Consider the following 27,033-nt stretch of genomic DNA (forward strand, 5'->3'; position numbering starts at 1 on the left):
GTTCAATAGCGATATCGGTCTATAACTTGCACAATGGGTGATATCTTTACCTTCCTTATGTATTAGGACCACCTGTGCCAGAAGGGATTCCTCTCTTATTTCCATCTCTCCCCCCAACGCCTCCATATATCTCTTTAATTTAGGTAGCAGTAAATCACTGTATTTTTTATAATACCTCACAGTATATCCATCTGGGCCTGGGCTTTTTCCCGTCTTAAAGCTTTTTAATGCTATTTTTAGTTCTTCCTGCGTGATTTCGGATTCTAAGGAGTTTAATAGTTCTTCACTCAATTTTGGTAATCCTGCATTTCTTAAATAATCCCTTCTTTTATCAATATTTGTCATTTTATCTTTATTTATAACATCCTTAGGGGCAATATTATATAATTTACTGTAGTAATTTTTAAATACCTTTGCAATATCTTTAGTTGAATGGACTAACTCTCCCTTGGAGTTTTTTATTTTATCTATATAATTCCTATTCTTCTTTCTCCTCAAGGCTCTCATCAGATATTTTCCTGGTCTGTCTCCCCATCTATATCTTTCACCAATGATCTTATTAAAAGTTCTCATTTTTTCTTCCTCCATTACTTTCTCTAGTTCTTCTCTCTTTTTTATCACTCTTTGCTCTATCTCTCCCCTTATGTTATTTTTATGTAGGAGTTCCATCTCAGCTATTTCCTTCAAAAGCCCACTGATCTTCTCGCGTCTTTCCCTTTTTTTCTTTGCCCCAATCGCAATAAGGATTCCTCTTACATATGCTTTATGTGCCTCCCACACTGTAGCTAGTGATACATCCTCTGTTTCATTTTCCTCAAAGAACCTCTCTATCTCCTCCCTGATCTTCCGGTCAGTATCTGGATCTGTGAGGAGTGTCTCATTCAACCTCCATGATAAACCACCTGACCTTTTCCCTCCCCATTTTAATTCCATTACTACAGGTGCATGGTCCGAGATAGTTTTTGCTTCTATTTCTGCTTTAACCAAATCCTCAACAAGTCGATGGTCCAGCAAAATATAGTCCAATCTAGAGTATGTCCTATGTACACTAGAGAAGAAAGTGTAATCTCTCTCTCTCATGTGGACAATTCTCCAGCTATCCACCAGTTGGCACTCTTTCATCGCCCTTTTCAATGGTTTTTGTCTGTTCTTTCTGCCTGGAAACTGAGAAACGTCCATGGCGTCCAAAAAGCATCCCTTTAGGCCAAAAGCGGGTTTAGACCAGCTAGAGAACAGCGATAGTAAATCAGAACCACTAGCAGAATTGAGTGATAATGATTCGTGGGGAAATTCGTCATCAGACACTGAAAACGATTTTGTGACTTTGCTCAGTGATGTGCGAACTTGGCGCTATATTTCAAATTTCAGTGTTTTTGGTTTGATTATATTATTGAATTACATTTATTATTATTATATTATTATTTTTTATGATTATTTATTAAATTATAATTTATGATTTCATGTTTCAAATTTTATCCTACCCGGGATGTTTACTAGACTCTTGTTCGGACAGATTTCAGTGAGTTATTCCTAAAAATTACAGCCTACAATAAAAAAACTACATATTTCCATGCAAAATAATGGTACCGCTTTCAGCACCAAAAATCTGAAATAATCAGACCGCTGGGGAGGTTAAATGTATCTTGGGAAGTAATAGATTGTCTGTGATCATCTGTAAACATTTTTACTCTGGATTGCTACTTTGTATAATTTTTTAAAATGATTTTTGGCAGCTCAGGCTAACCACATGTAGAGCACTTATGCCGTTCAAATGGTTCTGACCCCCGATTCACCTCTATTCGGCCGTTCGGGCCGCGTTTTGCACGGGCACGGGAGCACGTTCATTTGAATGGACTCCCGGCCCGTGACATGCAGGGAAGAAGTTCCTGCACTTCTTTGGAAAACGCAGCCCGCTCGGCAACCTTGGCTCCCATCACGATTGCGTTTTCCAGTGCGGGCGGCTGTGCCATTAGAACTAATGGCACCCGCCCGCGGGTCCACATTTCTCTGTGCGGGTGGTGCGGCTGCTCAGATTTTTGTGCGGATCTGCAGCGGCACCACCTGCACAGATGTGAACCTAGGGTAAGGCCTTATAGGTTTTCACCTTAACACCCCGGTCACACCAATATGACTTTTAAATTGAGCAACTTCCATTGATTTCAAAGTTGGATGTCTGGTGCGACTTGGAAGACACAGATGTCTATGCAAGTCACACCTGACGAACTGCATGCACTACTTTCAAAATCAGAGCGACTCCAACCTAGTTGGAATCGCACCGACATGACCGCTTTAATTGAAGACTGTAAGGTGTGACTTGCCATGCTATTTGAAACACACATGGCATGGCAAACCGCATGGCAAGTCACACCCGGTATGACCGGGCTTTAATACATTCTGTGCATTAAAGTGAAAAACCTTCTCTGCTGCATAATGCCCCCCAGCCCCCTTTTATACTTACCTGAGCCCGATCTGATCCAGTGATGTGCACAGGAGTAGTGGCTCCCGCTGCTGTCTGCCTAATCTCTAGACAGATTGATAGCAACAGGAGTTATTGGCTCCCACTGCTGCCAATCAAATTCTGTGCGGATCCAGCAGGGGGGCAAGTCTGGACCACCCTCTCTGTGTCAATGCACGCAGACAGGGTGGCCCAGGAGTGAACCTGCATGGGTTTTCCTATGGAAAACAGCTTTCAATGGGGCACCCGCCAAAAAGGAGGAGCCTGGAGCGCCGTCAGGGGACCCCAGAAGAGGAGGATCCAGGCTGCTCTGCCAGGGTGCCTGGGTGAATGTTGCCTTTGGGGACATTCCCACAGGTGGCTGGGTATACTTCCCAACTTTTGAACTTCAAAATGAGGGACACTTGAGGGAGGAAGTAATCTGCAGCATGCATAGTGCACCATGGCAAAAATGGGTGTGGCCAAATGTTTAACAGTGGGAGGGACCTAAGGGGCATGGATAAACAAAACCCAAGTTTCCTTGTACCTATAAAATATGCTTTGATTGCTGTGCCACAAGCAAGAGTCTCATGGACACAAACCCCAGCACAAGCATTTATAAAAAAGAATAAAAAGCTTCCATTACAAATGGTTTTCCACAAACTGTGGAAGAGGGAGTTACACAAAGTGTGGAAGGATTCAGTAGTGCGTTACGTACAGAGTGCAGGATTCAGGAGTGCGTTACGTACAGAGTGCAGGATTCAGGAGTGCGTTACGTACAGAGTGCAGGATTCAGGAGTGCGTTACGTACAGAGTGCAGGATTCAGGGATGCGCTACGTACAGAGTGAAGGATTCAGGAATGCGTTACGTACAGAGTGAAGGATTCAGGAGTGCGTTACGTACAGAGTGCAGGATTCAGGAGTGCGTTACGTACAGAGTGCAGGATTCAGGAGTGCGTTACGTACAGAGTGAAGGATTCAGGAGTGCGTTACGTACAGAGTGAAGGATTCAGGAATGCGTTACGTACAGAGTGAAGGATTCAGTAGTGCGTTACGTACAGAGCGCAGCATTCAGGAATGCGTTACGTACAGAGCGCAGCATTCAGGAATGCGTTACGTACAGAGCGCGGGATTCAGGGATGCGTTACGTACAGAGCGCAGGATTCAGGGATGCGTTACGTACAGAGCGCAGGATTCAGGGATGCGTTACGTACAGAGCGCAGGATTCAGGGGTGCGTTACGTACAGAGCGCAGGATTCAGGAGTGCGTTACGTACAGAGCGCAGGATTCAGGAGTGCGTTACGTACAGAGCGCAGGATTCAGGAGTGCGTTACGTACAGAGCGCAGGATTCAGGAGTGCGTTACGTACAGAGCGCAGGATTCAGGAGTGCGTTACGTACAGAGCGCAGGATTCAGGAGTGCGTTACGTACAGAGCGCAGGATTCAGGAGTGCGTTACGTACAGAGCGCAGGATTCAGGAGTGCGTTACGTACAGAGCGCAGGATTCAGGAGTGCGTTACGTACAGAGCGCAGGATTCAAGAGTGCGTTACGTACAGAGCGCAGGATTCAGGAGTGCGTTACGTACAGAGCGCAGGATTCAAGAGTGCGTTACGTACAGAGCGCAGCATTCAGGAGTGCGTTACGTACAGAGTGCAGGATTCAGGGATGCGTTACATACAGAGCGCAGGATTCAGGAATGCGTTACGTACAGAGTGAAGGATTCAGGAATGCGTTACGTACAGAGTGAAGGATTCAGGAATGCGTTACGTACAGAGTGCAGCATTCAGGAATGCGTTACGTACAGAGTGCAGGATTCAGGGGTGCGTTACGTACAGAGTGCAGGATTCAGGAGTGCGTTACGTACAGAGTGCAGGATTCAGGAGTGGGGGCCATTCAATGGTATCAATTCCTTCATCCTCCAGGAACTGCCTGCATACTCTCCCCACATGAGGCAGGGTATTGTGGTGCACCAGAAGGAACCCAGGACCCACTGCACCAGTGTAGGGTCTGACAATGGGTCCAAGGATTTCATCCCGATACCTAATTGCAGTCAGGGTGCCACTGTCTAGTGTGACATTGGGGATGATTAGCACTAGTGGTAGATGCTTTCTAAGTGAGTCCACGTTGGTCAAAAACTCTTTTTTCAGGGCTTGGTAGCCCATTTTTATTAAAAAAGTTAAGAAACAAAAGTCCAAAATAAGCTTTCCCACACAGGTGTTCATCTCCAGTTGTAAATAGAAATTAAAAATTACCAAGCCTCCTGGCTACTCATTAGCCCTGCTGGTCAGCAGTACCTGTGCTGGTATGGGTCTAGCAGACCCCTGGCTAGTCCTGGCACACAGACTTGGCCTCCTTTACCGCCCCCAGCATTGAGCTGTTTTGATGCACACACCTTTGAGCCCTTCAACTCACACAGAGACACTCAACGTCAGCCACTCCACTCCCCCCTGCAACTCTCAGCAAACCATCATTATATGGGCTGTGAGCACCTGGGCCCACACCCTGCTGGTTGACTTCAAACTCTGGACACTGAATTGAAGATTTCTACCCTCCCAAGGCACTTTGAAATCTCCAAATTACTGAGCCCCATCCAGAAATATCAAAATCCAGAGAAACCTGCAACAGCAGTATTCTCCACTCAAAATCTACACTCCGCAGTTCTGCACTTCGCACATGCACTGTTATACTAGCCTGTAGAGGTCTGTGCGTTCCTCCATGGATATGATGCCTCCCCAGACCATCGCTGACCCACCACCAAAACGGTCATGCTGAACGATGTTACAGGCAGCATAACGTTCTCTGCAGCTTCTCCAGACCCTTTCATGTCTGTCACATGTGCTCAGGGTGAACCTGCTCTCATCTGTGAAAAGCACAGGGCGCCAGTGGTGAACCTGCCAATTCTGGTGTTCAATGGCAAATGCCAATCGAGCTCTATGGGGCCGGGCAGTGAGCACAGGGCCAACTAGAGGACATCAGGCCCTCAGGCCACTGTCATGAAACCTGTTTCTGATTGTTCAGACACATTCACACCAGTGGTCTGCTGGAGGTCATTTTGTAGGGCTCTGGCAGTGCTCATCCTGTTCCTCCTTGTACAAAGGAGCAGATACCAGTCCTGCTGATGGGTTAAGGACCTTCTACGGCCCTGACCAGCTGTCCTAGAGTAACTGCCTGTCTCCCGGAATCTCCTCCATGCTCTTGAGACTGTGCTGGGAGACACAGCAAACCTTCTGGCAATGGCACCTATTGATGTGCCATCCTGGAGGAGTTGGACTGCCTGTACAACCTCTGTAGGGTCCAGGTATCGCCTCATGCTACCAGTAGTGACACTGACCCAAGCGAAATGCAAAGCTAGTGAAAAACAGTCAGAAAAGATAAGTAGGGAAAAAAAACATTCCTGTTTTGGGGGTCATTTTATTGTTGCCTATCTAGTGCACCTGTTAATTTCATTAACACCAAAGCAGCTGAAACTGATTAACAACCCCCTCTGCTACTTAACTGACCAGATCAATATCCCAGGAGTTTAATTGACTTGATGCTATACTCTGATTAAAAAGTGTTCCTTTAATTTTTTTGAGCAGTGTATATATATATATGTACCGGTACCATTTTAGAATCACTTTGAATCACAGAGAAAACATCTAAGTTGGAATCCAGTCACAAAAACTTTAATTTAAACATATTCCTTAGCAGCCACAAGGGCTAGAAATCAACTTAATGCGCCCCAAATTAATTTACAAAGCTTGGGATATTTTTCTATACCCTAGCCCTGCTTTAAACTTCTCTACAACTTTATCCCTGACCTGTTAGGTCTTACTTGGCCTTCATGATGCTTTTTGTTCACTAATGTTCTCTAACAAACCTCTGAGGGCTTCACAGAACAGCTGTATTTATACTGAGATTAAATGACACCCAGGTGGACTCTATTTACTAATTAGGTGACTTCTGAAGGCAATTGGTTCCACTAGATTTTAGTTAGGGGTATCAGATTAAAGGGGGCTGAATACAAATGCACACCACACTTTTCAGATATTTATTTGTAAAAAAAATTTGAAAACCCTTTATCATTTTCCTTACTCTTCACAATTATGTGACACTTTGTGTTGGTCTATCACATAAAATCTCAATAAAATATATTCATGTTTTTGGCTGTAACATGACAAAATGTGGAAATTTTCAAGGGGTATGCATACTTTTTCAAGGCACTTTAACAGAGTAGATCCTGTCTTGAGTGTAACATAATGTCCCAGCCTTGTCAGATGTTTACGATTTCCTCTTCCAGCAGCGTCTGGCCCAGCAAGAGTGGTCTCTGCCCCAGAAGGTGTTCTAGAACAGCCTATTTCAACCAGGGTGCCAAAGCACCCTGGGGTTCCTTCTGGGTTCTTCAGAGGTGCCTTGGAAAATGCCTAAAATTTACCCAAATTGCCCAAAAACTGTGTACAAGATAGCAGGGGGATCAAGCCTTTTTGTAACACAAAGCAACAGATATTCATTGTACAACATTACAACCTTGGATACCATGCAGGCCAGCTGCCAGCATCCTAACAACCATTGACCTCATCCGTTGATAAGGAGGATATTGGGCATCTCCACGGAATCTTATTTCTCCCTCCCTTGTCCCTCTCCGTCAGCACTGGGGTCACGTTAGCTGCAGAGGGGAGAGAAAATTAATAAGAAGAAATGCTGAAATACTCGTCAGTACAAGTGTGCAAAAATAAATGTGGTTTGTAAGAATAAATCACATCCAATGTTGGGTGCCTTACTTGTGTGGATGCTGATGAAATATGTCATATTATTAGTTTATTACGTTTTAGAATGGGGTGCCTCAAGATTGTGCAGAAATTTAAAGGTTGCCTTGACTGGGAAAAGATTGCAAAACACTGTTCTACAACCTTTGGCCTCCAGGTTCAACAAAAAACTGAACAGGTTTGCAATGCGTCCACGTACAGGGATCTGCTTGCCAAAGCAATGACTAAGCTTTATGTGATCACCACACCCTGAAATTTCTACCTTGTTTGCTCCGCAGGATCGAGATAAGGAACTTTCTGGTGATCCATATTTCTTTGAATTGGCTCAGACAGCCAACCTGTTAAGACTTCTCAGAGATGCACTGTGGGTTATACCAGACTGTCCAGATCTGGTATCCCAAGGACTGATTTACCACCTTCAACATACTGTTGAAGCTCAAGTTCTAAGGGACAGGGTATCTTTACAATGCTCAAGCATTCCTACAATGCTCAAGGCTAGGATGTCCACTTCCAGCAAGGTTTACCTGGACATTAAACACATACTTTGCTTGATGTGAGTTCAAGGGCTCTAAACCCCAGGAATCTCTCTTTACTGCAGCGGGATCTGGACCAAAGTTTGGTAACAACAAAGCTAGGTATCTGCCCTTTCTATTTTAGAGACCATTGGCTTTCTACTCTCTGATTAAGATCTTTGTACAAGAGGGTCTCCCATGTGGTCTCTTCACTCCAATCCCTTGTGACTTTTTGAGGTTTTAATCTGGTTCTTTCAGGTCCTTAGAAGCCCCTCTTTGCACCTGAGATGTTCCTCTCCTTCTCTGACTCTAATAGATGTATTCCTTGTAGCCTTAACTAGGCAAGTGTCTAGGCTGGTGGCTTTATCCTACAAGAAACCCATTTTGGTTTTGCGAAGGAGAAGGTGATACTGAGACCCAGGACTTCTTTTCTTCCCAAGGTAGTCTCCAGCAGGGGCGGACTGACCATTTGCACTGCCCGAGGGCCCGGGGTCAGTAGTGGGCCCCATGAGATGCCCCTGGTACCTTTTTCATAGGCTTTTTTGAGTTTGGGCAAGGACACAGGGGCCCCATGATCCCCTATTGCCCGGGGGCCCCAAGAGTTGTCAATCCGCCCCTGGTCTCCAGCTTCCACCTCAATCAAGTGATTGATCTTCTCTCCTTCTATCCTGTTCCAGTTCACCAAAAGGAAATCTCCCTCCATTTTTTAGATGTTGTTCTGCCTGTGGGAGTCTACCTTTCAGCCACTGTTTCTTTCAGGAAGATTGAGGCTCCATGCACACTAGCATTTCTTTTTAAGTTAAAAAATTGCTGGATAAAAACGATGGTAAAATAGTGTTTTTTAAGTAGTGTTTTAGGAGCGTTGAGAAGAGTTTTAGAGTGCTAGTATTTTATTAGTGCTTTTACATTACATGTAGTAAAAAAAAAGCTGTTGGGAGCATTTTAGTAGCATTTAGCAGTGTTTATAAGCATTCAGGAGATGGAAAAATGCTGGAAAAATGCTCCATAAACTGTACAAAATCAATTTTTTTTTCTGCTCCTTGACACTGAAGCTCATAAAATGCTAATAGCCTTGTAGCTTCCTCCTAGTTTAGCTAGGGGGAGCTAGACACTAATGGTTAGTTAGGTGATTAGCAGCTCAGGTGAGATAGCCAGAGGGGTCAGATTCTGGTCAGGGCTGAGAGACTCTGCAGGCCAGCTCCTCTGGAATTTCCCCCTGCCCTGAGGCTTTTGGAGGAGGGCCTTGGAGGCAGTGGGTGGATCTGAGGAGTGGCTGGCTACACTTTTGAGGGACCTCAGCTAATCCCTAACAGGAGGCTTGACAAAGGGCTGGGACTCCCTTAAAAGTGGAAGAGCCTGCTCAGTGGCAGTGGAGCGGTGGTGGGAGATTGGTGGGAGATGAGTCTGGAGCAGGAACATGTGAGGCTGGAAGAGGAAAGCTGCCAGGAGGCCTAGTGGGATGGGGCCTGCCTGGAGCTGGAAAGGAGAAAAACTCGGGACTCACTGGCCCCCTGAGTGAGGACCACCTGTATAGCAGGGAAGGAGCAGCCCTGCTGATTGGCCTTGTAGCAGCAACCATCCCGCAAGCGGTACAGGAGAGGATCTGAGTGAGTGCACATGTACCACCTGGGTGGATAGGGGAAGGAGAACTCTATTGGGAAACCAGATTAGCTACCTGCTAATAACTGTTACCCATTTAAAGGAACAGGAGCCAGATCCCCTGCTCAGGAAGAAAGTCTCCAGATTGCTGGGTGAAGAGGAGTTCATCTAGGGTCTGGGGTGGAGCTGTTGGCTAGCTCTCCAACAGAGACTGTGTCAGAGAAAAGAAGCTGTGAATAGTTCAGGAAGTTGTCCTCAGATATCGGTTCCCTTGGGCATCCTATACCCCCTTTACCTTATCCAAGTTTTAATTCCCTCAATAAAATAACAAAACAAATGCTCAGGGACTGATTTCTGTCTACGGATTAGAGCTTGTGTGGAAGAATGCTAAATCACTGGCTGCGCAGAACTATAGGGGGACCCAGTTCAACAGCAACTCCTGAGGGGGTAGTGCTACAGTCTAACGTAGTATGCATGAACACATAGGATAACACTATTTAGCTTCTAGAAGCAGAAAAAAATGTTAAAAGCTTCTAGGAGCTTAAAAAAATGCTAGTGTGCATGGAGCCTGATTCCCTTTTTGCCGTCTCAAATGGGCCCAGGAAGAGTGCTCTGGCTTCACATTCCACCATCTCTAGGTGGCTCAGACAGACCACTGATAAGACTTAAAGTAGAAGTCCGGTCAAATCCTAAATCAAATCTTGCATATTCTGGAGTAGTGTCTAAAATGGCCGAACTCACACTTCCGTGTGTAATGATGTCTAGTGGCCCCCTCTCTCTTCTGACGCATTTCGTCACATGGTCAGTGACTTAATCATAGTCCTGATGTGATGCCCTGGTCCAGATCTGGGAGGAAATCCCCCAGGACACCATCCGTCTCATTAGGAGCATGCCCCGACGTTGTCAGGCATGCATACAAACACGTGGGGCCACACAATTTACTGAGTAACGTTTTGAGTTGCTGCAATGAACTTTCAGCAAAATGGACTAGCCTGCTGCATCATTTTTTAATTTTGATTTTTGGGAGTGTCTTTGAAATCAGTCCTCTGTAGGTTGACAATTTTCATTTCCATCAAACAATGGGGCATCCTTACATTCCTAACACATTACCCAGTCTATATCAGTATAGATATCCAGCATGAGTTTTTCCCCATTGAGATCTGATGTGTTTTCAAGGTGTTCTTTTAATTTTTTGAGCAGTGTATATACACTGCTCATCCTGTTCCTCCGTGCACAAAGGAGCAGATACAGGTCCTGATGATGGGTTAAGGACCTTCTACAGCCTTGTCCAGCTCTCCTAGAGCCTGTCTCCTGGAATCTCCTTCATGCTCTTGAAACTATGCTGGGAGACACAGCAAACCTTCTGGCAATGGTACGTATTGATTTGCCATCCTGGAGGAGTTGGACTGCCTGTGCAACCTCTGTAGGGTCCAGGTACCGAAATATAGTAACTTGGTGATGTGCTAGTAATGAATCCTTTGAAATAAAAAATAAAATAAGCAAAAATATCACAGAAAGAGCATATAAATCTCAAAATAAATATAGAATAGAATACACATGAAAATAATATATAACCGTGAAACCTCCAAAGTACTAGATCTAGGGTGTATCCTACATGCACCTTAAATAGGTGACTAATGGATATCAAATTGTGTATAAAAAGATATACAGAATGGAATACACATAAATGTGCAAAATCATATATGACGGAGAAACCCCCAAAATATATCGAAGGTGTAACCTAAGTACACCCTAAATCGGTGATTTATAAGTGACAATCCTTAAAAGTGCCAAATAAGTGATAAAATAAAATCCCACCTTTGTAGGGTCCAGGTATCGCCTCATGCGTGGATGAGTAGGGAAAAAACTGTCAGTGGCCTCCACCTGTAAAACCATTCCTGTTTTGGGGGTTATCTCATTGTTGCCCATCTAGTGCACCTGTTGTTATTTTCATTAACACCAAAGCAGCTGAAACTGATTAACAACTCCCTCTGCTGCTTAACTGACCAGACCAATATCCCAGGAGTTTAACTGATTTGATGCTATACTCTGATTAAAAAGTGTTCCTTTAATTTTTTTGAGCAGTATATATATATATATATATATATATAATATATATACACACACACTTCTTTATAATGGCCACTTGGTGGCAGTCAGATCCTAACTAATATTCGTTCCCTGAAAATATTTAACCACAGATTAAGAGGAAAACCATTATGCCTTCACCTTCAGCCTGTATTTGCCACATGCTGAGGATAAATTAAAAGTCACAGAGAATGATCATGAAACCAATTTTATTGAAATAAAGTAGATGACAACTTCTCAGTATTACACTCCTGCATGGTTAGCACTACTCCACTATCCATACTTTAAAAATGCTAAATAAATATTTAGTAATATTTATCTGCTATCAGTCTCGTGCCCCTTAGACCATGTTCACATTGTGCGTTGCGAAAATGCGCACAAAATTGAACACTTTCCCGCAACACACAGAAACATGCAGTCCTTTTGCAGATGCACGGCAGTACCATTGATCCTTCATGACACCCTTGTGCATCTGTGAATGTGTGCATTTTTGCTGCAGCACCATGCATTCCTGTGTGACACAATTTCAGAAAAGGATCTTTAACTTCCTTTGAGTGTTTCCTGCATGGAGGGCAGGCAATGGAAATTAACGAACTTCCCTACAAGCAATGCGCTGAAATGTGCGGAACCACAATGTGCGGTCTGACGGTGTGAACAGAGCCTTAACACCCCGGTCACATCAAAGCCGTTTTGAAATTGTGCGACTTACATTGAAGTCGCACAATTTCGAAATCGAGTGACCTGCCGATTTCAGTTACGATATGCAAGACATCTGACACAGATGTCAATGCAAATCGCGACAAAAGTAGTGCATGCCCTACTTTAGAAATCGGTGCAGCTCCGACCAAGTCAGAACCGCACCGATATGACCGCTCTAATAGCGGACAATAGGGTACGACTTGGCAGACGAATTGCAAGTCACCTAGCATGTAAATCGCATGCCAAATCACACCTGATGCGACCGGGGGCTAAATGTAGTTTATCACCCACTTTGGGCTGCTTTCCCTAACAACCTGATTTGGGGGAGGCCGGGTGCCACCACACTGAGAGCCACTACTGAGCTAACAATGTTAGGACGCCACATTGGTCACAATGAGGTTCTAAGAAGAGAAGCAGAGCAAGTTCAGCAGTGCTCATACAGCTATAAAAATATATTTTTGTTTTTGAGTTTAATACTGAGTGGATCTAAAGTCAATGCCGTTTTTTGGGTTTTGGATAGCGTAGGTAGGGGGTTAGAGTCCCTGTCAGGTTGTTATTGCCGTTTGTCCCCATTAGGCTGAATTCACAATGACTTGCAAAAAAAAGGGCAGCACAGAGGCTAAATGGTTAGCACTTCCTCCTGGCAGTACTACGATCACTGGTTCAAATCCCAACCACGGCGCCACCTGCCTGGAGTTTGCATGTTCTCCCTGTGCCTGTGTGGGTTTCCTCCAGGAACTCCAGCTTCCTCCAACATTCCAAAGACATGCTGGTAGGTTAATTGGCTCCTGTCTAAATTGGCCCTAGTTTGTGTACATATGAATGTAAGTTAGGGACCTTAGATTGTACGCCCCTGGAGGGTTAGGAGTAGTGTGAATGTACAATATATATGTAAAGCGCTGCATAAATTGACAGCACTATACAAGTACCTATAATGAAAAAAAAATTTTAATGCAGGGAAAATAGATATACATGTAGCGGGGCCATTGCTGTTTCCCTTTTAAAGAACTGTTTCCCTTTTAAGACTGCATGTTGTCAGAAAGGGTTTGATTGGCTCAGCTCTCAGCAGTACTGGAGTGTTTGTGGGAGTTGCAGTTTCTTCACAGAGGCAGACAATGTAACTTTATACTGCACAGGACTACAGGGACCAGGATCCTTTGCAAGGAGGAGGGTTGGGGAGCCACGTGTGTCTTTGCAGAGGACATGTGGGAGCTAGTCTGCAGCCCCTACTGTTGAAGTACACTGACACTGTTTCCAGAACAGCAGAGGTTGCTAACGGCAATGGTTATCTACAGCAGCTGAAGTCAGCAGCAACTGTGATCATTGGTACCAGTCACCAGCGATAGCAGTTACCAACAGCAACAATATCTCCCACCACAGAGAGAGGTCAGAGTGTTGGACATCGCAGAGGAGGCGTGTGACCATCCCAGGTGAGGCACCTCAGAGATTGTGCAGGAGCGACAATTGACAACAGGAAACACTAGTCAGACAGACAGAGCCCCATTCATCATCCCTTCAAGGAGTTAACCCCTGGAGATTGTTCTTCTTGGATGTGATGAGCAACTACTAACCTGTGACATGTCAGTCCTTTAGAGCGCTCCACCGATTCACTAACACAGGCCTGCGCAACACATAGACTCACACAGTGTTACAATCCCACAGTATACAAGTGAATTGGGACTGAGCCTAAAGAGATGTCAGATAGCTGGGGACATATTGCTGCTGTAGTTGCAGGGGGGTAATATTGATCTATAGTTATACTGGTATATACATGAATATTGTGTTTATTGATGGTATTGTGCCAGTTGTAGAAGGTTGGTGTATTCAGTGTATTTAACTGCTATTTTCCAAGTTAATTTGCAGTCTATTTGCAGAGTTTTACCTCTCTTATTAAACCTGTTATAAAACTTCCCACAAGGTGTACTGATGTGCTGTGGATCCAATATATATGGTTCATCACTGAAGTAGGACAGAGGTGCCCATTAATTCCAGCGGCTCCTTCGGGGGTGAGCGCTACATACATTTCCATCCATTTTAACAACGGTTGACTTGCGTTGATGCCTGTTTCAATGTGCTTTGAAGTGCATTTTAGCACTCTTCCTGTGACATCATACCCTGCTCCTGTTTGTGGGTTAGGGACAAAATTAAAGACAAGGCATATTTGTTTTTTCTTTACTTGCCTTTTGTCGACCTGTGTTGCGTCTAAAAGCATACATGTAGTGTGAACAGAACATCTTCAAACATGCTAAAACGTAGATCAATGCACTAGTGTGAATTAGCCCTTATGGAGTTTTAGTCCCTCTCTGTGCCCCGGTGACCATTGTTGTCGGGGTGAAAGTAAGAGGAAAATCCAAAGTTTTGAGTTATCACAGGAGGAGCAGAAGAGAAATCTTCCAACCGGGACAATTGCCTACGAGGGGATTCCCTTCACTTTGGAGAGATTTCCTCTTATTTATTACAGATACCTATGTAGCACCATCAATTTGCACAACATTTTACATATATTGTACATCAGTCCCTGCCCTCAAGGAGCGTACAATCTTAGGTTGCTAACTCACATTCATACATACACATATTAGGGTCAATTTACCTCCCAGCATGTCTTTGGAGTGTGAGAGGAAACTGCAGTACCCAGAATAAACCCGCACAGGGAGAACATACAAACTCCAGGCAGGTAGTGCCGTGGTTAGGATTCAAACTGACAACCCTAGTGCTGCTAGGTAGAGGTGCTAACCACTTAACAACTGTGCTGCCCGCCTGCTTCATCTTGTGTCTTTTGGACAGGTGAAGGGAGATCTTCTTGGTGGGACAAAATTACACAAATGAGGCAAAAAAAAAAAAAAAAAACTTGACAGGGCTTTTAAGCCTTACTCCAGGAAACCTGAAATTATCCTTTGCAGTGGGGCTGCACTGACACTACAAGGGGTAATTGCTTGTTTAGTCTAGGGGAGAGTAAATTCTCTTTTACCAACCTAATCCTCCTCTCCCCCCACACTCCTGATCCTCCTCTCCCTCTTACACTCCCTTGTGTCATCATGTCCACTGCATTGTTCTTGATGATGTTGCACTACCCCCTCAGGAGAATTGGGCCCCCTTATAGTCCTGCACAGCCAGGCATCACACATTTTCCATTCAGATTTGCATCAGGAGACAGAAAACCAGTTCTTGTGTGTTTTTTTTTTTTTGGACGTTTTATTAGGGATGTAGAACTTGGATGGGATAAGGGGTGTATGGGATGCCCATGGGAATGGCAATTGAGGACAAACTTTCTGAACTATATTACAAATCTCATAGTCAGAAATTCTCTTCTGGGAGAGCTCTTCAGCCTCTCCTGGCATTCTACCCCAGATGAATCCTCTTTTTTATCCAGATGTCTGGAGGAATCCCTGAGCAAGGTCCAAGCTGTTCCTTAAATGTAGAGCTAGTCAGGTTCCCCACTCAAATGCTCTTTCCCATTTTTGGCCCAGGGGATGTAGGGGTACTCACTGAGACCTTCTCCTGTGCTGCTGTTGCGTGTGTGGCCGCTACCAGGCCTATCAGCTGGGAGCCTCCTTTCCTGCCACCAGGTGGTCCTCTCTCAGGGGGCCAGTGAAGTCCACAGCTTTCTTCCTGTCAAGGTCCCTCTGCCTGGAGGTGAGCCCTTTCCAGCCTGGGCTCTCTCCCAGGCTCCTGCATCTTAGCCTCACTTCTCCATCTTCCTCTCTTCCAACCCAACTCCTGCTAGTGACCAGGATCCAACACTTTTAAGGGTGTCCCAGTCCTTTGCAAAGCCTTCTGTTGGGGATTGGCTGGGGTCCCTCAAGAGTACTCCTCAGATCCCCCCACTGCTTCTAGAGCCTTCCTCCAAAGCACTAAAGCAGGGGGAAATTCCAGAGGGGCTGACCTGCAGAGCCTTTCAGCCCTGACCATAATTTGAAAGGTCTGGTTATTACACCTGGGCTGCTACACAGCCCCTCTCTAACCATTGGAGTCTAGCTTCCCCTAGCTACCTAGGAGGGCACTACAATGACATCAGGACCTTAGACTGCTGAAGCATAGGGGAGAAGACACTGCGGGGACTGGTAATGAGAATCAGGTAAGTATTTGGGTTTACCAAAGTCCCCTGGATCTAAAGTTTCCCAGAGTTGAGCTTTAGCTATTCCCTGCTAAAATGTGACTTAAATAAAGTGGGTTTAAAGCCAAGAACAAATTTGTAATATATTGCAGCTTACCACTCTGGAGATGTGGCGGCTGCATCAGTTTTATTTTTTTCTCCTTTTTTACTCAGTGATCCTGCTAGTAGCACACTGTATTGTGTGTATATATATATAGAGAGAGAGAGAAGCAGCATTGCCAGCCTAAAAGAGAAGCTGATGGACTGCAGAACACCTCCACTTTCTTTTTCTCCATAGCACAGGGGAGGTGCTCTGTAGTTTACAGCGGTAACCTAGCAGGACTGATAACATTGAAAAGTGTCAAGGGCACAGGACAACACTAAATTTCCAGCAGGATCAGTTGGTGTCTATATGCATTTATTGGAACAGATTAACAAAAGGTCTTCGATTATATATTTAACAGGCCAAAGGGCAGCAAATAAAAGAAGTTCATTGTCAGACCTCATGCACACAGGACATTTCTTTTTGCTTCCCTGGATGCCTTTGGTCCAAGGGAGGAAAAATAAAGCTTAAAAAACATGCATAAAGCCACATTTTGCTAACACATTTAGGTGCGTCAAGTGTTTGGGCAATTATTTCTTCCATTGAAATAAATCTAAATTATCATAATTAAATATGAATTTATCCAGGCTATTGGAATGAATGAATGTTCAAGTGCTAAGTGTGTCTAGCATTTAGGCACATTCAGCATTTTTTCTGCAACATTCCTCTCCTGAACTCTCTAGCAATGTTTTTTTTTTTTGATCATTTAAAATCTTCTCTTCTAATACGCCTGTAATGCGCCATGCACACTGGGCATTTTAAAAATGCAGGTAGCATTAGCTGTGTAAAGTCGCATTAAAAACCTGAGTTTTTCAGCTTTTTTTGCATTTGCATTTAGCCGCATTTTTCTGCGTTTGCGGTTTTTAGCATTTTTTTCACAAAAAAATATCAAATTTTTGTTCAAACAAATGCCCCAAACAGGGGCGGACTGACCATTTGGAAACTCGGGCCCTGCCCGAGGGCCCGTGGTCAGTAGGGGGCCCCATGAGATGTCCCTGGTACCTTTTTCATAGGCTTTTTTGAGTTTGGGCAAGGACACAGGGGCCCCATGATCCCCTATTGCCCGGGGGCCCCATAAGTTGTCAGTCCACCCCTGGCCCCAAATCACCGGTTTGCCGCGTTTTGCTGCATTTTTACGCATTTACCAGCATTAGAGTATTTTTACATCTAAAAAACTTTTCTAGAAACCAACTAGTTCTGGGTTTTTTTCCCAGGCAAAAAATTCTGATTTAAGCCTATGTGTGCATGGACACCTAGGACACAATGCTGGGGAGTTTACTGGCTATAGTAAAAAACACCAAAAGCCAAAAACAGCAGTTGTATAAACATCCAGTGTGCATGAGGACTAAATGACTACAGTGCCTTGAAAAAGTATTCATACCCCTTGAAATTTTCCACATTTTGTCATGTTACAACCAAAAATGTAAGTGTATTTTATTGGGATTATCTGTGATAGACCAACACAAAGTGGCACATAATTGTGAAGTGGAAGGAAAATGATAAATGGTTTTCAAATTTTTTTTTGTGTTTTTAAGTGTGGTGTGCATTTGTATTCAGCCCCCTTAACTCTGATACCCCTAACTAAAAGCTTGTAGAACCATTTGTCTTCAGAAGTTTCCTAATTAGTAAATAGAGTCCACCTGTGTGTAATTTAATCTCAGTATAAATACAGATGTTCTGTGAAGCCCTCAGAAGTTTGTTAGAGAATATTAGTGAACAAACAGCATCATGAATGCCAAGGAACACACCAGACAGGTCAAGGATAAAGTTGTGGAGAAATGTAAAACAGGCTTAGGTTATAAAAAAAATCCCAAGCTTTGAACCTCTCACAGAACACTGTTCAATTCATCATCCGAAATTGGAAAGAGTATGGCAAACCTGTCAAGACATGGCTGTCCTTTTAAACTGACAGAAAACAGGCAAGAAGAGCATTATTCAGAGAAGCAACCAGGAGGCCCATATTAACTCTGGAGGAGCTGCAGAGATCCACAGCTCAGGTGGGGGAATCTGTCCACAGGACAACTATTAGTCGTGTACTCCACAAATCTGGCCTTTATGGAAGAGTGGCAAGAAGAAAGCTATTGTTGAAAAAAAGCCATAAGAAATCCCATTTGCAGTTTGCAATAAGCCATGAGGGGGGTACAGCAAACATGTGGAAGAAGGGGCTCTGGTCAGATGAGACCACAATTGAACTTTTTGGCCTAAAAGCAAAACTCTAGGTGTGGTGGAAAACTAACACTGCACATTACCCTGAACACACCATCCCTACTGTGAAACATGGTGGTGGCGGCATCATGTTGTGGGGATGCTTTCTTCAACAGGGACAGGGAAGCTGGCCAAAGTTGATGGGAAGATGGATGGAGCCAAATACGGGGCAGCCTTAGAAAAAAACCTGTTAGAGTCTGCAAAAGACATGAGACTGGGGCGGAGGTTCACCTTCCAGCAGGACCACGACCCGAAACACACAGCCAGAGCTACAATGGAATGGTTTAGATCAAAGCATATTCATGTGTTAGAATGGCCCAGTAAAAGTCCAGACCTAAATCCAATTGAGAATCTGTGGCAAGACTTGAAAATTGCTATTCACAGACGCTCTGCATCCAATCTGACAGAGCTTGAGCTATTTTGCAAAGAAAACTGGGCAGAAATGTCCCTCTCTAGATGTGCAAAGCTGGTAGAAATCCCCAGGAAGACTTGCAGCTGTAATTGCAGCAAAAGGCTGAATACAAATGCACGCCACACTTTTCAGATATTTATTTGTAAAAAATTTTGAAGACCATTTATCATTTTCCTTCCACTTCACAATTATGTGCCACTTTTGTGTTGGCCTATCACATAAAATCCCAATAAAATACATTTATGTTTTTGGTTGTAACATGACAAAATGTGGAAAATTTCAAGGGGTATGAATACTTTTTCAAGGCACTGTATGTGTGCATGGCCACATAAACTAACATAAAGGTGAATTTAGAGGCTGAAAAAAGTGAAATGCCTGCAAAAGCAACGGCCTTCATATCCTGTGTGTATGAGACCTTAGAGATGACATACACTTTAAATCTGCCACCTTGCAAACACCTAATCTGTTTTCTTATAATTGCCATATTCACTAAGCTGTATAGGATTTAAATAATAACTTGCAGAGACGTTATTGAATTCTTTTACATGCAAACATAAACCCTTCAACTCGACATCGTATTAATTATTATTATAATTTTTTTTATTGTACTCAGTTGTGGCTTTACTTCTCCATTTACACATGCCATTGTTCCAAAGGTAGAGATGACACAGACAGCGCAGCCTCCATATCACAACGTATTTCCCAGCCCTGATCCTTAATAGATAATACATGAATATTCATGCCCTCCATCAGCTTCCATTTGTTTCTCCCCGTAGGAGAGGATTAATGAAAACACAATAATAATTATGTTCTCTTCTGGAATGCACAGCCATGATTAAGTCTGGCGCTAAATGTATTACATTCTTGTAATTATGTTTCTTTTTTATTGTGTAAAAATGTTTCATGCCTACTTAATATACCCTTTATTGGTTGATGAAATGTCTACACAATACAATAGTGGGTCATAAAGAACGGCACATTAGGAAAAAAAAAAGTTGTCACGTAGCTTGTATTTATTATTTATTTATATTCACTGTTGTAATAAGCAAAGAATTTCTTTTATTTGCTTCCTTTGGTCTTTCATATATTCAAATTAAAAGCATTTTGTTTTATCTGTTTTAAAATGCAAAAAAAAAAAATTGAATAAACTGATAACACAGTGCTTCTACTGCACTAAAATACAAAGCCGTATTATGAGCCCTGTCCAGTTAACCAATGTGATTTAGAGATGTTTTTTTTTTTTGTTTAGATACACTATGAGGGTCTAGTTATAAAAACTTTGCTTCATGAATGTGACAAACATGTACACAGCTGCAATGAAACATCATGGTTTTTATTTTATTTATTTTATTATTGTATTTTATTTTTATTTTATTTTATTATTGTATTTTATTATTTTATTTATTTATTTCATGGTGATTATTTCCTATGATCTTCATCGTCATCTAGTGGTCATAATGCTGTATTTTTCCTGATTGAGGTATTTGATGATGATCTTAGGAAACTATTACATTACAAAAAATATGGCAATGTTTAATCATGGCTGTGTGACCGTTTATCAAATTTGTACAGAATTTTTTTTCATAAATAGAACACTTATCCTGAGTTCACAGGGATGCTGTGCGACATTCGCACAGGTTTCTGTGTGAATTCCACACCGCATCATAATCACACCCCATTCATACAAACCACTGTGGGTGTGTATGTTAAGTTAATGACACCCTGAAATCGGTTTGCAAAACGAGGTGCGATGTGCAGAATCGGATCGCATGGGTGGGAATAACCATGCGATCCGATTCTAGTGTGGACAAAAAAAAATGTATGGCTCAAATCGCACTGCATAGAATTCGCAGGTGATTTGCTCAGGAATGTGGTGCGGTTCCTGTGCGAATCACATGCGATATGCCATACCGCAAAAGTGTGAACTAAGGCTCAGTCTAGGTTCACACCTATGCGTCTTCTGCTGCATTTTGTGTTTTGCAGAAATGCACAGCAGTCCATTTAACATGATTTCCTATGGGACAGGTTAACATCTCTGCGTTTTCACCCGGTGTGTTTTTTGGAAAGGGTCACGGACTTTTTTAAACACAAAACGCTGCATTTTTGGTTCTATAGACTTTAATGGAAAAGTTGCAGAAAGGCATGTAGTGCGATTTTGATGCTTTTTTTATGTGTTTTTGATGCATTTATTATGTGTTTTGCATTTTATTCTGTCTGTCAAAAACACATAAAAAAAGCAAAACGCACCGCTAAGAAGCACTGCAGAAACGGATCAACCGCAAACTGCATAGGTGTGAACCTAGCCTTAAGGTCTACTTTTGCAGAGAATACAGAACACTAACCCAACTCTATTCAGCTTCTTACAACTCCTTGTTGGTCCTACTGCATCTGTAGCCACTATCTCACCCCTCCGCTGTCCTTGGCAACTTTGTTAGCAAAAGTCAATATTTTATCCTTTTGCTGCTGGTGATATTTTTTCCCACACATGATTACATTATTATTATTATACAGGACTTACGTTACAATACATTTTTGGGATCTGTTTTTTTCCCAGTTATACTTTCCTAGGTGGACGTAGCATCAGTCCGATGCATCTGTCCCCTGCTGACTCTAAGTCTGGGTTCACACTTGTGCGGTGCGGCATATTTCATGTGATTCTACTAAGACCTATCAGCATGGATATCACTCCACTTCCTCTAACTCAATCTTTGAGCCCTCCAGCTCGTGCCCCCTCCCCTGACTTCTCCATCAAAATCAATAATACAACCATCAGTCCCTCCCCTCATGCCAGGGTGCTAGGTGTAATCCTGGACTCCCATCTGTCCTTTCAGCCCCAAATCCAATTGCTGTCCAAATCTTGTAGTCTTCACCTCCACAACATCTCCAAGATACGCCCGTTCTTAACCTCGGAAACCACTAAGCAACTTATTCACTCCGTTGTTATATCTCGCCTTGACTATTGTAACTCCCTCCTCATTGGCCTACCTCATCGCAGGCTATCCCCTCTTCAGTCTATCATGAATGCTGCTTGCAGACTCATTCACCTTACTGACCATTCCACATCTGCCACCCCTCTCTGCCAATCCCTCCACTGGCTCCCATTGCCCAACGGATAAAATTCAAAACATTAACAATAACATATAAAGCCATTTATAACTCTGTCCCCAATTACATCACTGATCTTGTATCTAAATATCACCCAAACCGTCCTCTCCACTCCTCCGCTTGTTATACTCACTGCGGGTTAATCCTTTGCATTGTGTAAAAACGCTGTTTGATCCTTTCTTCTCTGATCCTCCTTCTTTCAGTGTCCCCCTCTTATCTTCTGATAAGACATATTGTATGGAGTCACTCTGCACATGCTCAGTTTGATGTGTATTGCTAGAGAGGTTTTTTTTTTTTCTTGGGAGAGTGTATGTGATCAGCATAGGGCAAATTAGCACTGTCCAGACAGAGGTCAGGGGTTCTGCATCCTCTTAGAGCAAAATAAAAACTCCTCCTGCAAGCTTTAATCAGTGCTCGGCCGGACACTGATAGAAGTCACAAGACTGCTCTAACTGCTGATGAGAAAAGGTATTTAGCAGTTTATATTTACTTAAATAATTGCAGCTCCGTGTTCTGTGTACTGTGGGAGACCAGATATAGTGAATGCAGGGTCCTGGGAGACCAGATATAGTGAATGCAGGGTCCTGGGAGACCAGATATAATGAATGCAGGGTCCTGGGAGACCAGATATAGTGAATGCAGGGTCCTGGGAGACCAGATATAGTGAATGCAGGGTCCTGGGAGACCAGATATAGTGAATGCAGGGTCCCGGGAGACCAGATATAGTGAATGCAGGGCCCTGGGAGACCGGATATAGTGAACGCAGTGCCCTGGGAGACCGGATATAGTGAATGCAGGGTCCGGGGAGCCTAGATATAGTGAATGCAGGGTCCGGGGAGACCAGATATAGTGAATGCAGGGTCCGGGGAGACCAGATATAGTGAATGCAAGGTCCTGGAAGACCGGATATAGTGAATGCAGGGTCCGGGGAGACTGGATATAGTGAATGCAGGGTCCGGGGAGCCCAGATATAGTGAATGCAGGGTCTGGGGTTTAGTAACACTTTAAGCTTTTTTTTTTTTATTCTTTATTTATTCATGGAATTTGTCAAAACAACACCAAACAGCCAGCACATATTACAGTATAAAGTAACATTGTCCAGAGTGGGAACCGGCCAGTTTTAAGTAAGATACATCCAGCATAACAAAACATAGACAGCATATAAATTGGCAAATAAGAAAGAAAAACAACATATGTCTCAATAAAATGTGATAGCTGTATGACCCAGCAAAGAGCTGTCAGAAATTAGCAAAAAGCGTTGAATTCCAGCATATTTTGTTTGCTTGTCAAGAGTCAAGACATAAGCAATAGCACATAAAACACAGAAAAAAATAGTGTGCGGGAATATACAATAGGGACAGGATAAGGAGTAGGGTAAAAAAAAGGGGGGAGGAGGGAGTAGAGAAGAGGGGAGGAAAAGGGGGGGGGGGCAGATGAATTGTAGGGAAAGGAGTGAGAAAAGGAGGGCAGATAAAGGGCTGGGAGATGAAGAGAGGGGGCAAAGTAAAGGAACTGTCTCCCTCTCATATGATTCCAACCTCAGATTCCCATATCCTGATTACCTAGTGCACCAGAGAACCATAGGACAGGTTAAGATTGAAGTCTCATATCCTGATTACTTGGTGTACTAGAGAACAGAAGGGCAGATTAAGAGAGAGGCAAGGGAAGTTTGGTCCCTACAAAAGAAATAGGGGGTCCAAATATTCCAATATTTGTCCTTCTGTTCTTTCAGGGTCATAGTCAGGTTTTCCATTTCTTGGATTTCAGGGACTATAGTGGGGGCAGGTACTTTCAATTAGCATTCAATTAAGCTTTGACAGAAGAAAAAAAAGCTGATTTGTTTCTAGGCAGAGCTGCACCAGATTTTACACTCTCCAGTTTTAGTAAATAACCCCCACTGTGTCACCAGGGATAACCACTAACTAAAACGTAGGATAGATGCTAGAGCACGTTGGTCATAGATAGATCACAATTGCAATCCATTTGTGGCTGCTTCCATGCAACAGAAGTTGATCTAATAATTGAGCGAGGATGTTGGAAAATTTGTCTCAATCAGTGGATGCAGCTAATGTGCTGCAGTCGCTGATCAGTGTATTCTCACAGAGGATAGTCTTTGTTGTCAGAATACATGTCTCAGTGAGATTCCTCCATCTCAGGGGTGGACTGACCATTTGGAAACTAGGGCACTGCCCAAGGGTCCAGGGTCAGTAGGGGACCCCATGAGATGCCCCTGGTACCTTTTTCATAGGCTTTTTTGAGTTTGGGCAAGGGCACAGGGGCCCCATGATCCCCTATTGCCTGGGGGCCCCATGAGTTGTCAGTCCGCCCCTGCACCATCTATGTAATTTGTGTGATGCAGCAATCCAATATTTTTTTTTTTTGGTTCAGCCCTGTGGATGAACCAAGAAAAACAAAAAATCCACGTTTGGCCTGTTTAAGGCCTCATGCACACTGAACGTTATAAAAAAGCCGACAGCATAAAATGAGTTTTGTTGCTTTTTTAGCGTTTTTGCATTAGCGTTTATTAACATTTTCAGTGTTTGTGGTTTTTAAAAAAACTATACTCCTACAAAAGTTTGAGGCTCAAAAATGCTCATAAACACTGGATAGCTATGTTTTGCAGCATTTTTCTGTACTAGAGGTCTTCAGATAAAGAGATTTTGCGGGGTTTTTTCCAGCCTGAAAACGCTCCTGCCAAAAACACTGATAAAAGCCTATATGTGCACAGACACATAGGATAACATGCTGGGGAGTTTACTGGCTGTAGAAAAAAACGCTTCATGCCCAAAACAGCCGCTGTAAAAATGTCCAGTGTGTATGGCACCTAAATTCCATCTTTGGCCAGCTTAAGTTTCACCTTGAGCCAGCTAAAGTTTTCAGGCAGATGGTCAAAGAAAATGAAAGACAAAAAAAGAGTAATGAATGACAATAGCATAGATAACATGTAATTATCAGGATAAGTGCAGAGGAGCCGAGTACAAGCACATAATGCCAGCAGTCTTCTTAAACTTCCTTAATTATGGCAGGTGTGTACTGCAGAGACCTAAACTGCAGTGCTGCGTAATGACCAGCAGATGGCGAAAGCTCATGACTGATCATTGCAAGAATTTACCAAAATCTGAAATATCAATACGGGCTGACTCTGTAACCGCAGAACTACTGCCACAGGGTGGCAGGGCTGCACAAAATCACACCCACACACACACATATATATATATAAATATGCAAATAAATAGATATGCAGCGCTAAAAGTAGTATAATGTAAAAAGGATAGATATGTCGATATTATATCTATATATATATATATAACAATGCGGTAATAGTCCCACGGTGATGTTATAGGAGTTCAATAAATATTATGTCCAAAGACTGTAGCAGGTGCTCCGTGACTCGTAACAACAGTGCCAGGATCTGATAAGGTGATACACTTACCAGAAATACATATAATATGGGCATTATATGTATAATCCTAATAGTGAAGGCATCTGGGTCTTGTCAGCGGCTATGATGTCATCAGGCTCGACCGTAGACACTCGGGATGGAATCACGCACTCGGGGTCACACTCTGCTCCTCGGTCCGTCATACAGCTGGCTCCACACTCCCAAAGGGCTCCACCTTGTGAGGCTCACAAATAAGCAATCCAGGACAGAGAATGGTGCTAATAGTGTAGTACAGTTTTTATTAGATAGTATAACAGATCCAAAGTGAAAGCGAAAATAACTCACATAACACGAAACGCGTCAGTGGAACCCTCCAGCTTGACGCCTACCTGCACATGGCCACCAGGAAGGCCGCTTATTTTATTGTTATGTGAGTTATTTTCACTTTCAACAACACAGGTCTCTCTCCTGCCAGCAGTAACATACAGCATGTTTCCCTAGTAAAACACACACAGCACACACAGTAAAACAGCACACAGTTAACCCTTTGATCGCCCCAGATATTAACCCCTTCCTGCCCAGTGTCATTAGTACAGTTTCAGTGTTTTTTATTAGCAGCGATCACTGTATTAGTGTCATTGGGATGAAATTTTGTAAAGCGCTGCACAAACTGTTGGCGCTATTTAAATCCTTTATAATAATAATAAAAATGTCAGGGGCAGTTAGTCAGTTCCCACCCAGTGTCAGAATGCCTGCTGCAGTCCCGCTATAGGTCGCTGATCGCCACCATTACTAGTATAAAAAAAATTTCAGAATCTATACCGCCATTTGTAGACACTATAACTTTCACGTAAACCAATTAATTTACACATATTGGGATTTTTTTTTTAGCAAAGACATGCAACAGAATACATTTTGGCCTGAATTTATGAAGAAATTAGATTTTTAAAATTTTTTTACTGGACATGTTTTATAGCAAAAAGTTAAAAATATTGTTTTTATTTTCAAAATTATCGGGCTTTTTTTGTTTATAGAGCAAAAAATAAAAAATGCAGAGGTGATCAAATACCACCAAAAGAAAGCTCTATTTGGAGGCAAAAAGGACATATTTGGGTGCAGTGTTGTATGACTGTGCAATTGTCAGTTAAAGTAACGCAGCGCCGTATTGAAAAAAATGGCCTGGTCGGGGGGGGGGGGGGGGGGGTAAATCCTCTGGAGGGCAAGTGGTTAAAAGAAACATAGCAAAATCAAGAGTTCTGTCCACCATGGTGGAGGTTAAAAACACAATCACAATCATTATTAATTTTCCAGTAAGCACTGAGCAGTACAAAAACCTGTTACAATAATATATAATAAGCCCTCTGTCATCGCAGATAGAGGACTCCACATTCATTTCTAGTCTTGATGGCTTTGTACAGAATGAGAACTGTACATAGATTTTGAAATGACAGAGTCTCCTGAAATGGACAAAACACAATACATTGCTTTACAAAGCAAATGGAGGTTGCCAAGTATAGTCAGTGAAGCCAAGATGACATAGATTTGTCTAGTTCCATTTCTGAAAAGATGAGATGGTACATTGAGTGATATTGATGATGGATACATTAGCTAAATGGGCCAAGGAGTTATACATAATATAAAAATATGTCTAATAT

This window comes from Staurois parvus, unplaced genomic scaffold, assembly GCF_062004578.1.
Source record: "Staurois parvus isolate SC_StPar_1 unplaced genomic scaffold, SC_StPar_1.0 ptg000027l, whole genome shotgun sequence".
NCBI lineage: Eukaryota > Metazoa > Chordata > Amphibia > Anura > Ranidae > Staurois > Staurois parvus.